Raw genomic sequence first — 17,142 nt, 5'->3', positions numbered from 1 at the left:
TCCCGCTCTTCCATCTCTTGCACTTCTTCTGTCTCCTCCTTCTATATATCTGATATGTAGCTGAAATCCTCCTGATGAGTTTGACCTCTAAAATAAGCTTCAGTAATCCATGAATAAAGACTTTCAAACTGTCTGAAACACATGACTCTTTGTTGTCACCTCTTTTATAAATCACAAAGCCTGTCACCAGATGACAAGAGGTTCTTTTAACTGACTTCACTGGAATATTCTTTGACAGGCACAAGAACCTTTGAAGTCAATGAAGGAATTATTTATTAATGCATCTGATGTTTTACAAGTATGCAATAGGTTAAAATTAACGGTGGGGGAAAAGCGATAGGTGATGTTTTTTCTGCCTCTAAATTTGATTTATTCATTTTTTTTTCTAAATTGTTTTTTACCTGATCATACAGTGTTGATATTGTCATGCCAACAATTTTGAATTTTAGTTTTATTTTTGAAAAAAGTAGATTTGCAACAATTCACTGCATATATGTAAAAAAACACACACTCAGTTATTTTCATTTGACCAAAATCCAAACTATGAAAAATAAGTAAATAATTGTGCAAAACAATTGAGTAAAAGTAAAAAAAAAAAAAAATCACAACATACAGAGGGGGAAATAATTATTTGATCCCCTGCTGATTTTGTAAGTGCACCCACTTACAAAGAAATGAAGGGTCTATCATTTTTATGGTAGCTTTATTTTAAAGGTCAGAGACAGAATATCAACCAAAAAAATCCAGAAAAACACATTATATAAAGGTTGTAAATTGATTAGCATTTGATTGAGTAAAATAAGTATTTGATCCCCTACCAGCCAGCAAGAATTCTGCCTCGCACAGATTGGTTATGTGCCCATGTGGAGCACAGATTAGCCCTGTCACTTAACGAAAGTACTCCTAATGTCCTAATGTCAGTGGACACCTGTCCCACAGAATATGTATTTTCCATTCCAACCTCTCCACCACCATGGGCAAGACCAAAGAGCTGTCAAACGTCAGGGACCAGATTGTAGACCTGCAGAAGGCTGGAATGGGCTACAAGATTAGCAGCAAGAAGCTTGGTGAGAAGGAGACTTTTGTTGGTGTGATTTATTCAGAAATGGAAGAAATTCAAAATGAAAAATCAATCGCCCTCGGTCTGTAGCTCCGTGCAAGATCTTGCCTCATGGTTTAAGGATGATCATGTGAAAGGTGAGGGATCAGCCCAGAACTACACGGGAGGAGCTTATTAATGATCTCAAGGCAGTTGGGACCACAGTCACCAAGCAAACCATTGGTAACACCCTATGCCCCAATGGATTGAAATCCTGCAGCGCCCTCAGGATCCCTCTGCTCAAGAAGGCACATGTAGAAGCCCATCTGAAGTTTGCCAATAAACATCTAATGATTCAGTGAAGGCTTGGGAGAAAGTTCTGTGGTCAGATGAGACCAAAATTGACATTGACCCAAAACATACTGTCAAGGCAACAAAGGAGTGGCTCTAGAAGAAGCACATTTAGGTCTTGGAGTGGCCTAGCCAGTCTCCAGACATTAATCCTATAGAAAATCTGTGGAGGGAGCTGAAACTTTGAGTTGTCAAGCGACAGCCAAGAAACCTTAAGGATTTTGAGAATATCTGTAAAGAGGAGTGGACCACAATCCCTCCTGAGATGTATGCAAACCTGGTGACCAACTACAAGAAACGTCTTACCTCTGTGCTTGCCAACACCAAGTTTCTCCACCAAGTACTAAGGCATGTTGTGCATGGGGATCAAATACTTATTTCACTTACTGAAATGCAAATCAATTTATAACCTTTATATAATGTGTTTTTTTTTCTGGAATTTTTGGCTGATATTCTGTCTCTAAAATAAACCTACCATACAAATTATAGAGTGTCGAAGTTATGACGTCCCTTTGTAGGAAAACTCGAAAGTTTGCGGCGCATGGGTTACCTCGATCGAAAAGCTATGCATTTTCCCCATAGACTTTTGGAAAATCGCAAAAAATAAGACCTGTGTTCAACAAACAGTTGTGACCCTTGCACGTTTTGTCTATCAAGATAATCTTTACAAGTTAATCCAAAATGTACACACTTTGAAGCCTATATAAAGTTTAAAAAACCACAAGCAAACACAATAAAGTTTAAAAAACCATAAGCAGGTTATAACTGGTGTGTATGTCATAGATCAAAATGTGAAAATATTTAGAGGCTTTGTTAACCACAGACCTTATTTCTGGCGATTTAGCAAAAACCCATTAAAACAACCCCATAGACTTTAGGAAGAGGGAACCGGAAGTGCTAAAATGCTAACTCACTTCCGCGTTTTGGCCTACAAAGTGACGTCATAAATTCGGCACTCTATAGACCCTTCATTTCTTTGTAAGTGGGCGAACTTACAAAATCAGCAGGGGATCAAATAATTATTTCCCCCACTGTATAACAGTCTTGAATAACTTCAGGCTTTACAGTATTTTACTATCTTGACACATAATGCATAGATTTGTTAGCTTTGATTTTATGTGGCAATATCGTTATGGTTGTCATTCTTATGTGTCATATGCTACTTCCCTTTCACTCTAAGCCCCTTCCTTAAAGAAAAAAAATGAAACATCTTTTTCAGTTTCAATTAGTGTGTGGATGACTGTTGGCCCAGAGAGTATATCCTCTCATATATGTACTATGTGCCCTAAATCTCTATATCCTGTTTTCTTTTTCTCTTTCAGGTGTTTCTCTCTGGTGTGGTGCTGTTCCTGTGACTGTCTGAAGAGATTTAAGACTGAGAAATCCAGCAGCAGGTAACTCTACTCAGTCATTAAAGCTGCTTTATTTGGCCCCTTCTTAAAGAATTCAACAGCAGAAGAAATGGGGAATAAATGAGCTGGCGTAAAAAAAGAACAGAGAAAATGGATGCATGTCATATTTTATTTCCATGTAGCTTCTAATCAGATTGTAGCATCTTAAAGAGCGTTTCGAACGCCAACCAGGATATGAGCTTCATGTGGAGTCTGTTTCCCTCCTCAAATCCATCACTACAAATCCTGTCACTCCTAGTCACACAGCACAGCTCTGTTAGCACACTTGCAGAACGCTAAAATGGATACAAATCTTCCTGAAAATGAATTGACTTGACTGTAGATGTAGATTTGGGTATGGACAGTTGGGACGTGTCCATGCCACAGTTAGAAGACCAATATATATATAAAGTGAATTTGGTTGTGTTTGAATGGAACATTTTTCAAAATGGAAATATTTTATGTGATTTTGTTTGAGTTGCTTTGTTTACGCTTGAGCTTTATTTTATAGGTGTCCATGTTAGTGTAATTATGCCTTTTAAGTACTGTGTAATAATAATTAACTACATGTAGGTACTATGGGGTTAGGATTGGGGTATGGTTTAGGGTTAGTTGCATGTAATTATGTATAATTTATATAGTTTTTACTACAGTAACTACATGTAACATGTTAAAAGCCTTTTAACTTGTGTGTTTTCTGTTGCAATATTTTGCAAAGTGACTGGCAGCAGTGCAGAGACATTATAAACAAAAAGAAAACAGGAGTGAGTAATCTAGTCACCTTTTTTATAAAGCACTTTATACAATACAGATTGTTTCAAAGGAGACAGTGATCAACAGGAAATAATTATCAATGATGTAAACAAAGTTCAATTCGGCTGTAAAGCAGCTCTAATAAGACAATAGTATTGTTCATTGTTCAGCTGAGGTCAGTACAGTGTTGATATAGTTCCGTTCAATATCTGTGTAAAGTTCATCAATGATGAAATGAGTAAAATTTAACTATAAAGCAGCTCTGGAGAAAACAGTGATGTCATTTTCCTGCTCAGTTCTGTCCTTATCGGATAGTGTCAGTGTAGTGTCAGTGCAGCCAAATCCATAATATTGCTGAATATTATGTAGTTTGTTGTTTAAATATTAGTATTAAGTAGTTTGCAGTCTTTTTAGTTCAGGTTTTGTAGCCTCAAGATTTTGGCTTTTATTCAAAATCATTGTATTTAAGTAATAAAATATACTTTCTTTCTTTTGTGGAACACAAAATAAAATATATATTTTTAATATATTTATCGAGTTTTTTTTTTCTGTGTAATGAAAGTCAATGGTGTTCAATGTTGTTTTGGTCCCCATTGACAAAAACAGTTCTCATGTTCCAAAGAAGAAAGAAAGCCATTCAGGTTTGGAACAACATGAGGGTGAGTAATTTATGACAGAATTTTCATTTTTGAGTGAACTGTTGCTTAAACTTTTTAAATGTGCTTTACTGTACTTTTTGTTTCTGGACAATGCAATTCACAAGGCATTTAATTAGTTCTCGATAACAAAAAGCAAACCAGATTTACATCAAAAGGAGCATAATGACCCCACAATGCCTTGTCAGCTACTAAAAAACCTTGCAAATTATTTATTGTCTCTTTCGCTCATTAGCATGTAGTTTACATCCTTTATAAAAAAAGGTTTCTCCTCTCAGAGTGGTTCCCCTGCGTATCAGCGGAGGGAACTTGGCGAATGCGCATCACCCCAAACACTTCAATGTTATCTTCTCTACTTCCTCCTCGTTCCCACTGGGACTCTCGTCCTCGCTTTGAAGTTGCTGCACTTGAAAAAGACATCTCATGCACGCTGAGAGGAGTAATATAAAAAATGTTGAGAGTAGATTGGTTTTGGCTGCTCGAGTTTGAGGGATTCGTGGGCCAGACTCAAAAACTGCACGCAGCAGCAAAAGGATGTAATTGTTGTCGTTGCTCAAAATCAAGCGAGTGCCGTTACCAGAAAAAGTTCTAAGCGATGCCAAGAGAACCGTGCTCTGTCTGTGCAATGCAGCATGCTCTCTGTCTCTTCAGGCCCTCTCAAAATATCAAGACCTCCCTCTTCATTTGCTTGTGAAAACATCGCTCAATCTTGTCAGTGTGTCCTCTCATGCATACGGTCTGGCAAACAAGTGGATCTCTCTCCCTATAGCTCGATTGCATAAATGTTTTAATGTGCACCCGCTCTGCTTGGTTGCTCTGCTGGCTTCTTTAAATCAGGCTATTTTAGTTTTGATGTTCATTTGATGTTAATTGAAGCCAAGGGTAATGACAGCGCTGGCAGGCACACTTGTTCTACTTTGCGCCCAGAAAGAATCAAAAAGCAGGCTGCAGCTTTTTGCCATTTTCAGTATCTGACACAAGCGATCGTTCTTTCAGACACCAGGGATTTCATCTGGAATAATATGATGATCCTACGGGCTGTCGTGATGAAGGATTGTATGATAGAGACTTGTTTTGGCACGTAACAGCTGGCTGACATAAATTTAGGAAGCCCGCTACGTGATGTATGTTCAGCGGTTTGTAGGAATGTTGATTTGTAGGGATTGTTGAATTTATTGGATTTGGGAACTGAATTTAGAGGTGATATGCTGTTTTATTGTGTCGTCACTGTGGTCAACATTCATTCGAGTCTGATATTTGATCAGACCTCGATGATTTTGAGTCATTCCAGTCTTCATTTTGCTAAGCAGACAAGAAATGTACAGTGTATTGTGTTTAACAGTGGATAGTGTATTATTGTATATATGTGTAGGATTACTTATTTTACTGTAAAAAGCTACTTTTGTTGCCTTAAATGCCAATGTGATTTATGTACAGAATGTGATTACAAATGACACTCGGAACATGAGCAGTTATCTCATCCTGTGCCATCAATACTCATTCACATTAAAGCAGAGTCCAAAATTATATTAGTAAAAAACCTGCCAAATAGCAGATGACATCTTACTAGCCATATATATACCATGAAACTGCATTTATATGGATATATTAATATACTGATTTTGTGCTCAAGTAACATTTGTTATTATCGGTGTTGAAAACAGTTGTGCCACTTCATAATTTTGTGGAAAATGATATAGTTTTTTAGGATTCTTTAATGGATAGGAAGTTCAAAAGCATAGCATTTATTTGTGATTTATTTGTAATTTGTCTTTTACTGTCAATTTTAATCAAAGGAATGAATCCTTTAATTAATGCGGAAGAAAAGTATTTATTTCCTTCAAAAATCTTTTGAACAGTTGTATAAGATTTATTAAGCTCTTTCCGTGCAGGTAAAAAAAAAATTAATAAAATGTTTCATAAACCTGTCAATGGTGCAAATTACTGGTCTTAAATATATATTTTTAAATGTATATATTATAAATATTATAAATTCACAATTTCATGGTTGGTAAAGTATATAGCCAGTAAGCCCATCAGCTCTCACAAAAATTATTTTGTCATTTTAAATTTTTTAAAGTCAACTTTAGCAAAGAACAATTTTCAAACTTATTTTTATTTCTGTTTTTGACATGAGTGAATCAAATCAAAGTGATAATTAAGGAAAATGTAGGAAATACAACGCTTTTTTCACCTGATCGGTTTCGCTTACATCAGACAGTTTGTAGTATTATTCTTCCATTGTGTATTGTACTATTTATACCATGCATTATTTTGCAAGAAAATTAACAGACCAAATGGCAAGCCAGAGCTCAGTTGGATCTGTATTTATTTTGACCATGTCTTACTTTTGGACACTGCTAAAGTCTTTAATGTACACAAAATATTTTTTTCTCTCAAATTCTTTTAGTTTTTGTTTCTTGTCCAAATATCTTCTAAGGCGTGAAAGGGTTAAGAGTTGCAGACTTGGTTTATGGGGCGACATGCTGTTTGTGCCAAAGCTATTGGAGGGGGTTTGGTTATTGCCAGTAATAGCATCATTAGGAGGAGTAGCGTTCCAAACCATATTAAAGCCTTATAGCTGTATCAGTCATGTGAAATGATATGCCTTTGTTACTCCAGACTCAGCCCACCGTTTCATCTACCTAACCCAGAGATATGGCTTTCATTGCTATCTGTGATAGATGATGCTGTTTCATGTGCCAACGGAGGCTTGTGTCTCTGCTTTTTCCACTTGTTTTTAATTAGCTTTCCAATGCTAATAACAAGCATGAATGTATTGAGCCCGTACTCGCTTTAAGATCATTTCCCCAATCGCATCTCAAAAATGTTCACTCTACACTTCAGTGCGACGTTATATCACTCATGGTAAGATCTGTTTCCTGTGTAATTTTGAGATAAGGTGAAACAGTTCGACCCTCCGTGCTGAAACACTGTACGTCAGCCTTAAAGCCGGTGCCTTTTAGTGCAGTTTCGGCGAGATGGTGCGAGAAGATATTCCCCCGTCTCTCTCTCTCTCTCTCTGGGGTAGAAGGAGTCGAAGGAAGGAGGGAGGTTAGGTATGCATGAGGGGGAAAGAGTTCCTCTCTCCTCAGTTAGGGTCATGTGAGCCGCTTGACGGATAAGGCGGGCAGAAAGTGCTAGAGGCGCAGTGCTGATTAAAACTCAGACTGCTATCTATCATCTGCCCAACCCCCCACCCCCCTCCTGCCCCGGCCCCTTCCACCCTCCTCCAGCGCCGTCTTCCTCGTAATATTCTCTGGTGTGGGCGCCACGTAACAGATGGGTTTCCCAGAATCCAATATCGTTCTGTGGGGTAAAAGCCATTTGCATGTGCCCATCACCCTCCTACAGAAGACACCCTTATTCCTTACAGTGTGAGTAGACCTCTGTGTTTTGTGAATCTCTCTCTCTATCTCTCTATCTCTCTCTCTTTCTTTCTCTTTATTTCTCTTTCTTTTCTATCGCTCTCTCTTTCTCTGACCAGTGTCCTCATTTCTCTCAGCCAGTCATACCTCTTATCTTGCTTAGCTGAGGTTCTGAGACCGTCTTGTTCTTCTTTTCTCTCTTTCGCTTTCATTTTTTTGTGATTCAATATTCTTAAAAGTGTTTTTTGGCATTATAAACAGTGTTTACATGGCCAAAGAAATAATAAACATTGCAAAAAAGGATTTTTAAAGGGATGGTACAGCCAAAGATTAAAATTCTGCTGTCATTTACTAACCCTCATGACTTTCCACACCTTTGTTCCCCCATAGACCATAAAAGGAGATGTTGATGATACTCTTTTTCAGATATTGATAGTAAATGGTTACCAGGGGCTGTCAAGCTTCAAAAATGACAAGAAAGCAGCATAAAAGTAGTCCATATGACTTATTCGCTAATGACTTATTAATGTTTCTTGAGCACCAAATAATCACATTAGAGTGATTTCTATGATTTCGCACATCATGTGACACTGAAGACTGGAGTAACGATAATGAAAATTCAGCTTTGCAATAACAGGAATAAATTACATTTTAAAATATTAAAATAAAAAATCTGTTATTTTAAGTTGTAATAATATTTCACAATATTACAATTTTACAGTTTGTGAGCATAAGCCTTCTTTTTTTTTTTAAACATACAAAATCTTACCGACCCCAAACTTTTGACTGGTAGTGTACACAAATGTGTACTTAAATTTATTAAACTTGGTGTCTTCCTCAAACAAAACTTTCATATAACTTCAGCATTGGTTTTATCATCATTTTATCACCAATTGCTGTTTCCATCCACCTATTTTATGGAGACTTTGGAATATTGCACAAAAAACTGGAGATGTGCATAAATTTAAAAAAACACATAAAAAAAGTATGTGCTTATTGCACTCAATTGAGGGAGATACATTTTTTATCAGATAAGAAAACATGCTAATAAACTACTATGGAAACACATTTACTAAATAAATTCCTTGATGCGAATCAAAAAAGTCATGTGACTTTGCGATGAGACTGAATAACTGGACTAACCAGCAGATCGATCTCGTTGCACAGCATCTGAAATGGAGTTTTGGTCATTCTGAAATTCTGAAATGTATGAGCAAAGTCTGTCGTCAAAGTGGTTCAGTATAATTACCTCCCAGAACTGTATTAAATGACAGTATTCCCAAACAGCAGGCGGATGCCTCCATACACAAAGATAACATGACTGCATTTATTGCGTTTCGTCTGCACGCTCTGAGGTGCAAGTCATTTATGATGTATACAAAAACACCCCAGTGACTTCTCCTACAGCAGCAACTTACATTTTTCTTAGCAATAGTTGGCGGCAGTTTATCAAGAAGTGACCATTTTCTCTGTCTTCTTTGGTGGATGGAAACGGTGCTTTATTCATAAATTTTTATGTGATATTTCAATTTTGCGCGCAAGTTAAATTCTCTTCTTTGGAATGGAAACTTAACTATTGTCAACATCTGATTAACTTCTCTGTTTTTGGAAGATAGGCTGGTTTTGAATGACACAAGGGTGGGTAAATTATAAAAGAATTTTCATTTTTGGGTGAACTATCCTTATAAAATTTATATTTTGAATCACATTTTTAAATCACTGTGTACTAATATTTCATCACTGCGCAAAGCCTGCGGGTCACATTCAGCTTATTCTTGTTTGTTCCACTGGCCATATTATAATGCAAGACATAATTTTATGTAGCATGGTTTATCTATCTGGATAAAACCCCAGAAGGTGCAGAGACACTTCAATGGATTAGATCCATTTTAGATTGAAAATTGTCTGCTGGATGAAGGAAGGTGATCATAATTTGTGTAGTTAGGGCATGAGGTCAAGAATTCAGTTTCTGCCTCGTTCTGTGTGCAATAAGAGCCCAGCATGCTCAGCTTGTAGCCAATCTCTCTCTCTCTCTCTCTCTCTCTCTCTCTCTCTCTCTCTCTCTCTCTCTCTCTCTCTCTCTCTCTCTCTCTCTCTCTCTCTCTCTCTCTCTCTCTCTCTCTCTCTCTCTCACTCAGTCTCTCTCTCTCTCTCTCTCTCTCACTCTCACTCAGTCTCTCTCTCTCTCTCTCTCTCTCTCTCTCTCTCTCTCTCTCTCTCTCTCTCTCTCTCTCTCTCTCTCTCTCTCTCTCTCTCTCTCTCTCTCTCTCTCTCTCTGTCAACACAGTGTTGTTGATGGGCACTAATGGAAAGACCTTTAAAAAGATCACCTGGTAACAAGAGGACACCCTTGGGTTTCTGGGAAACAGTCTAGGTGGGAGATCACAGAAAATAATAGGCCTATGAGACAGACACAAAATTGTGTAAAGACTTTACTATAACTTTTGGTTACCATGGAAAAATATACATGTCTAGCGGCATGTATATGTCTCTTTTCTCTCTTATTCCTTTTATTCACACAAACACTCATAATTAGATTCTATATGACACTAAAATGTGTTCCAGTCACCAAAATTAGACAATACTTTTAGTATTAGTCATATCAGTTCAATGATTGTGTCTTCATTATAGCATATGGATATGTATTAATATCTTTATTAATTCTGCAATTATTTACCACAACAACTGGTACTTTGGAATTTTGGACACATTCTTTCTTATATTTGATGGATGCTATTAATCTTACTGACCGCCCGCAGATAAAACACACACTCACCATCCAGTAAGAAACGTTTTCTCAAATACCAGGTGTGTGTGTGTGTGCTTTGCTTCAGCTATGATAAAAAGACATGCACTCTTGCATAGCATGTTCGTGCATTTTGGGGGCAGATCAATGAAAGGAGGGGTGTTTTTTAAACACGATTACTTCACCTTTAACCATTCACTTAAACATTAATTTAGCAATTTATCAGTTATCAGCTATAACATGAAAATAATTATCTGCATATTTGTCAGAATTTCAATATCGGTACATTCCAAATTGGCATCATGGTAGTGGACAGAAAACATGGTGACGCATGTTTTTGTGAGGATAGGCCTGCTCCTAACATGCATGCTGCAATTGCATTGAGTGAATAGTGATCACGTGTGTATCTATAGATCAAGCCTTTCTTCCTGTCTAATTGAAACGCTCCCTTGGCACACTCTATATGCATGGCGTACACATGCATTTAGCTCTCTCTCCCTCGTAAAGGTGATAGTCCTCATTTAGTGCGTAGATTTATTACCTCTGCTCATCTCATACCTATAGTAATGACCTTTGAAACTACCTCCCCTCCCTCACTCTCAAACCCTCCCTCTCTCCCACTTGTCTCCTTTACCACATGTCTGCCGTCTCAATTCATTTCCCTTCATTTCATTTGGCTGTCTTAATGGACGAGGGGAAGGGGAAATAGAGCCCATTACTGGGCTATGGACTTTCATCATCTCTCTCGTTCTCTGTCTTTCCCCCCTTCTCCCCCATCTCCCTCTCTCATGCCTCTCTAATGGCTAATGCTAATGAACAGAGACATCTTTAACAAAAAGACATTGAAGCAAAAAACAACCTTTTATTTCAGAGAGAGGAAATTGTGTTTCTCTCTCTCTCTCTCTCTCTCTCTCTCTCTCTCTCTCTCTCTCTCGCTCTTGCTCTTTGTGTGTGTGTGAGTGTGTGTGTGTGTGTGTTAAGCAAGCACTTTATCTGACAGTGGCGCTTGTAGACACAGCCATGCCAAGTACATTGTATTGACCTCTGGCCTTGAACAAATGCTAATCAATGAGTCCAGCAGTCCAAGTCCAGGAAGTCCTTGGGGACGGCATTCAAAACCCCCTCCGTTTGTGGTCTAGACAGCAGCCAGATCCTTTAGGATTCGTTTTAACTCTAAACATCCATTGGTTGATTCAATCCAACCACTTACTCCATAAAACCTGTCAGGAAGATTGCCAATTCCCTTAATTTTTTTCTCTCTACTTGCCTTGCAATATGTTTACACGCCCTGTCCTTTCTTTTGAAAGGTTGCCAGATACTCTTAACTCTTACTCCCCTTTAATGTGTGGTCTCTTTCCAAGGGCTTTTGGTCTAACGTTTCTTGCAGCACACTTAAGTGTCCCCAGAGGAGTTTTCTCATGGAAAGAGTGTCACTTTACTCTAATATTCCTCCCCTCACATATAGTTTGTGTCTGACTGTATAATTTGGCTGCATACATATATTGAGGGAGTTTTTATATCTATATGTGTGTGCGGAGTAAATGATGGTCAGATTAGGGAGTGTTTTATAAGGGTGGTTTCTTCCCCGGTGGTTTTGGTCCGTTTGTAGCAAGAGAGTAGTCGGCCCAGACGTCATATATCATTGTGTGTGTGCAAGTGTTTTTTTGTTGTTGTTTTTTTTTTTGGATAAGTGATACTTTGAGACCCTAGAAAGAAAAGTGGTGTTTGTAGTAGTGGTACTAAAGCATGCTCAACAAAATAGTTATTTTAGAGATGTACCGATATTAAAATTCTGTCTGATATTTATTTTCAAATTATGGCTGAAAATCGATAAATACCTATATTAAAATGCAAGCAGCCATTACCGGGCCAAGCGCAAAAGAAGACGATAAGACATGCCAACATGGCTGGGAGTGTCAGACCAACTGCAGCAAGGAGCAATTAGAGACATTTTAAGAGGATTTTGGGCAAATGGCTGAAAAATCACATATAAAGTAACTTATAGGATGATTTAATGGTTTATCAATTTCGACCTATAGGTGGCGCAATTACGAAATCGATGTGATGTGGTCAGAGTGAGGTGACAATGACACATACAGTACAAAGTTTGGTTTCAAAATGTCAAGGCATTGCAGAGATAAAGCCTGAATAGTCATTTTGGCAGCATGCCTCAACTTTGATGCTGTGGTATATGAAAACGGTTTCGTATATCAACACGAAATCCATAACTTTTAGTCGGCACGGTCTGGAGATGATACAATTCGATTTTGGTGAAAATCGGACAAACAGTCTAGGAGGAGTTTGAAAAAGTAGGTATTGAATGAAAATCAAGATGGCGGACAGGAAGTTTGGCTGACTATGGCAAAATTGGTATCTATGTTTTTGGCATAACCCAAGGAATCTATTAAGACCAGTGTCATTGCAAGAGGCAAATTCATTCAAAAGTTATTAGCATTTTTGTACATTTAATTACAACTTTTGACCAAAAGATGGCGCTGTCTGAAAATCTTTTGAGTACCTTCAGGAGATGGTGCTGATGGCACATTCTGAGTTTTGTAATGTTACACCAATGCATTTGTTATGTATAGCATTTTATATTCACAATATTGCATTGAAGTCAATGGGAATTTCACATTTTGTTGTATTATAGCGCCACCAAGAGGCTGAATACCACCATTTTTAATATGTGACCTTATAGTGAGCCCATACATGTGTGTGTCAAATTTGGTGAAAATATCTCATTTTTTTTGGAGTTATAGACATTTATATGAAAAATCACATAAAAAAATGACTGACACTTGACTTTGATTGGATTTTACTACCCCTAACTATCAATATTTTGACATTTTGGCATTGGTGTTTAGCCAGCAACCTATGTTTCCAAACTTCTGACGGTTGTTTCGTCTCGATCGGAGTAGCGGTTTTGAAGATATTAGCAAATGTCTTTTAAGCGCTAAATCTCAACGCTACACAAACCGTATGGCGAAAACCTAGCATGGGTGGTATCGTTGGACTCGGCAAGTATTCAGGAACATAACGAGATGACTCGCGTGAAAATAAGTCAACCACACCCAGAGTTATAAGGATTTGAAAAATTAATTTACCACTAGGTGGGGCTGTTTCAAAACGTATCATGCTCCTTCAGGGCATCGTACTGATGACCCATACCGAGTTTCGAAACAATTTGTTCATGCGTTCAGAAAATACAGCATTGTAGCACATAATTCAAAATGGCCGACAGCCAAAATGGCCGATCTGGGAAAAATTTATATCAGTCGACTCGACATGACGCCTTGAATCTAATGACACAACTTTTATGATTTTTGGACAAACCGTTCAGAAGTTATAAGCAAAAATAGCCATTTTCTGTATCTCCGAACCAGTACGTGGCGCATGTAGCCTCAGGTCATGCTTGTGAAGACATGTACCAAGTTTGGTCTCAATACGTAAAGCATTGCGGAGATACAGCCTTACGTCTGTTTTCGCAAGCGCTAAGTAAAATTTGTTTGTGCGTTTATTGAAAGCGGTTTGACGAATCAACTTGAATTCCATAACTTTTGGTCCCCATTGCCTGAAGATGATCTGGTGCAATTTTGGTGAAAATCTGACAAACCGTCGGACATATTTTTATGACAGATGGTCATATACGTCATAGGGTCATATACCCTATGACGCCTTAAATGACGTCATAGGGTGCAATCGAATCGTCATGAGCTCCGAAATCAGAGGAAAGAAGAATAATAAGAACCGGAACAGATAAAATAGGTGCCTCCGCACCTTCGGTGCTTGGCCCCTAATTAATACTGTTGACAGTTGTAGTCTGTACCACTGTTGCTGAATGTTGCTTTCACTAAGTCATTCATTACTGCAAATATGTGAGACATGGACCAATGCCACTGGCAAATTCGGAGAGTGAAAAGGAAACACTGAAGTTTTTGTGTGTGTGTGTGTGTGCGTGTGTGTGCGCGTGTGTGTGTGTGTGTGTGTGTGTGTGTGTGTGTGTGTGTGTGTGTGTGTGTGTGTGTGTGTGTGTGTATGTAAGCTCCTAAAGTAGGTCCAAATGTCTCTCTCAGTTATGTTGAAATAGCAAAGGTCAAGGTTCCTGAATCTTGGGGCACGAACCTTGACCTTTTGTTATTGCACATTTCCCTCAGTCTGCCAGATCATCTGTTCTCTCACACACAGACTCAGGCTCTATTTTCTAATCATCGCCTCAAGATATGCCATTTCTTTACCCTGTTGTCATTCAAAAATAGTCTCCCTGGTCCAAGAGACAACCACACACCATGTTTTGAAACGCATACGTGTACACAAATGTGTATATTTCAGCAGATATACAGCCTAAGTATGTACACACACAATTGCATGAGATTCATGTGGTGCCGGTTAAGGTAAGCACTAAAAAATTTATAAGATGAGATTGTGAAGGCACATTGCTGAAGCGCATGCATGATAAATGAATGATGTCAATGTGCCTGCAGTGTATCCATATATAGAAAGATTGATAATTTATGACTGAGGTCTAGATTTCTATTGAAACATCTTCTTCCATTCAAATATACATGGTTGATTGACATTGCATGCCTTTTGTTCATCAGATCGTAAGTACATGTATGAGCAAATTGACCTTAAATAGATTTTAGATGGTAACATTTTACAAGGTTTATATTTATAAAATCCATTGCAAATGTTGAAGTAAAAATGGAACCCAACGTGTGTGTGTGTGTGTTTGTGTGTGTGTGTGTGTGTGTGTGTGTGTGTGTGGAGGGCACTTCTGATGGTTTGGTATGAAACATGAGTTTCTCACTCTGAGTGTGTGTATGTCAGTGTTTTTGCTGAGCTGTGCATCACCTTCAAGTCTTGCGTGTATGATTTGCATGGGAACTAGTGTGCCTTCACCCACACTTACTTTCATTGTCAGATTATTTGTGTGTTTTTGTGTGTCCCTTATACACTATAGTGAACATAAGCACCTCTGATTATGCATGCCACCTCAGCTGGCGAGTGTTTTGATTCTAACTGTGTGTTATGTATGTGGTATATATGCACTGCTCGTGTTTGAGATATGCATGCGTGTCAGAGCTTATATCAACGTGTAATGGGTATTTAAAAGTAGTTTCATGAAGATCCAGCAAAATCTCTTTGGAAGCAGATTTTTCTTACATGTGCTGATAGATTTCCTCTTGAAACATGAAGTTTGATCAGGACATAATGACATGTACACTACCATTCAAAAGTTAACTGGCAGTAATTGTTTTTCTGTGTGTGTGTTTTTGAAAGAAGTCTTAAAATATTATTACAATTTAGAATAACTCTTTTCTATTTATTCCTGTGATATCAAAGCTGTATTCTCAGCATCATTAATACAGTCTTCAGTCACATGACCCTTCAGAAATCAGTCTATTATGATGATTTGCTGCTCAAGAAACTTTTCTTATTGTTATTATTGAAAACAGTTGAGGTGCTTAATATTTTTGTGGAGACTGTCATACATTTCTTTCAGGATTCTTTCATGAATAGAAAGAATGGATCTAGATAGAACAACATTTATTTGAAACAAATCTTTTTTTGACATAAATGTCTTTACTGTTATTTTTTATTAATTTAATGTGTTCTAGCTGAACATAATATGAATTACGTTATTATAAATCCAATAGACTTTAACTTGCCTCACAAGCCCAAACCATGATTGCTAATTGCTTTGGCATTAGAGGGAGGGACATTCTCATTCTTTAAAGCATTTGATTGTACCAAACTTTTTAGTGGATGAGTCATCAATATTTTTGGTCCATTTTTACGGAAGAAAAAGACTGAACATTTCAAAGGTACTTGCTTTACATTTGAAAGGTTTTATCTGCTAAATATTATTTTTTTCAACTCTTAGAAGAACACTAGCATATAGCTTAGCCTCAAAGCTAACAGTCATCATACACTAAAAGCTTTATTTACTTGATATTGTTTCTTGTCATAAATCGAATACATCGAGTTTATGCTTAAAACTGTTTAATTGTCTTACTGAAATGTTTCAAATAAATGTATAGCTACTCTTTTTTTCCTTCTTGGTATCTTCATTTGTGTCTATCTTTCACACAAATACATGAATCCTCTAATCTCTCTTTATCACCCGTTCTCACACACTCTTTGGCATTGAATTAGTTTGAATTAGTGAGTTCATTGCTATGTAAAGGGTACCAGTGGGGTTTAACCTACTTAGTACGCCGTTTAATAATGTATGAGTGAGATTTGAGAGCCGTGTGCAGCACAATAAGGTGTCTTCACTCTCTCCTTCTCGGCTTTGATCTCTCCCTCTTGCTGCCTTCTTTTTAGACTTTTTCTCTCGGTTTCTCATTCCCCCTTCGAGCGGTACATCCATGATGCTCTGCATGCCTTCAGGGAGATTCATAATCCATATTCCATATGGGAGAATGTTTGAAATAGATTTACTTGTGCAGTATTTCGTATCTGTTGTGTAGTCCTGAGAATAGATGGGTAGAGTTGAGCAGAAAGACGCCAGATATGGTCATACAAATGGACCTGAGAGTTGCGGATAAATAGACGCAAGGATAGTGATGAAGCACGACCGGCTTGCAGATCGACAGATTGATTACAGATAGACACTCTTTTTTTTTTTTGATCTTCACTGGTTCTTCAAACAGTGTTTTTCCTCCTCCTTACAGTTTGCGCTCTCGCATTTTTGTCCAGGTTATGCCCAGATAGATAGTGTTAATGAGGGTTTCTGACAGACGGTCTGTGTGAAGATCCTACTCTGTGTTCCTGAGGGAACTCCAGTTAACAAGCTCACTGGGGAAGACCTTGGCAGCATTTTCCCACGCTGTCA

General features: G+C 37.9%; 1 protein-coding gene across 2 annotated transcripts in view; it reads left to right on the top strand.

The window, feature by feature from the left end:
* rarab (retinoic acid receptor, alpha b) overlaps nucleotides 1–17,142 on the top strand; it is a 152,345-nt gene that overhangs the window by 44,971 nt on the left and 90,232 nt on the right. For both annotated transcript variants that reach the window (XM_077212882.1, XM_077212881.1), the window contains exon 2: nucleotides 2,713–2,784. The gene's annotated coding sequence lies outside the window, so the exon portion shown is untranslated. The remainder of the gene's footprint in view (nucleotides 1–2,712; nucleotides 2,785–17,142) is intronic.

This window comes from Siphateles boraxobius, unplaced genomic scaffold, assembly GCF_051911475.1.
Source record: "Siphateles boraxobius isolate OS27281-9 unplaced genomic scaffold, OSU_SipBor_1 66, whole genome shotgun sequence".
NCBI classification, from domain to species: domain Eukaryota; kingdom Metazoa; phylum Chordata; class Actinopteri; order Cypriniformes; family Leuciscidae; genus Siphateles; species Siphateles boraxobius.
This window is presented reverse-complemented; position numbering and strand designations above follow the sequence as displayed.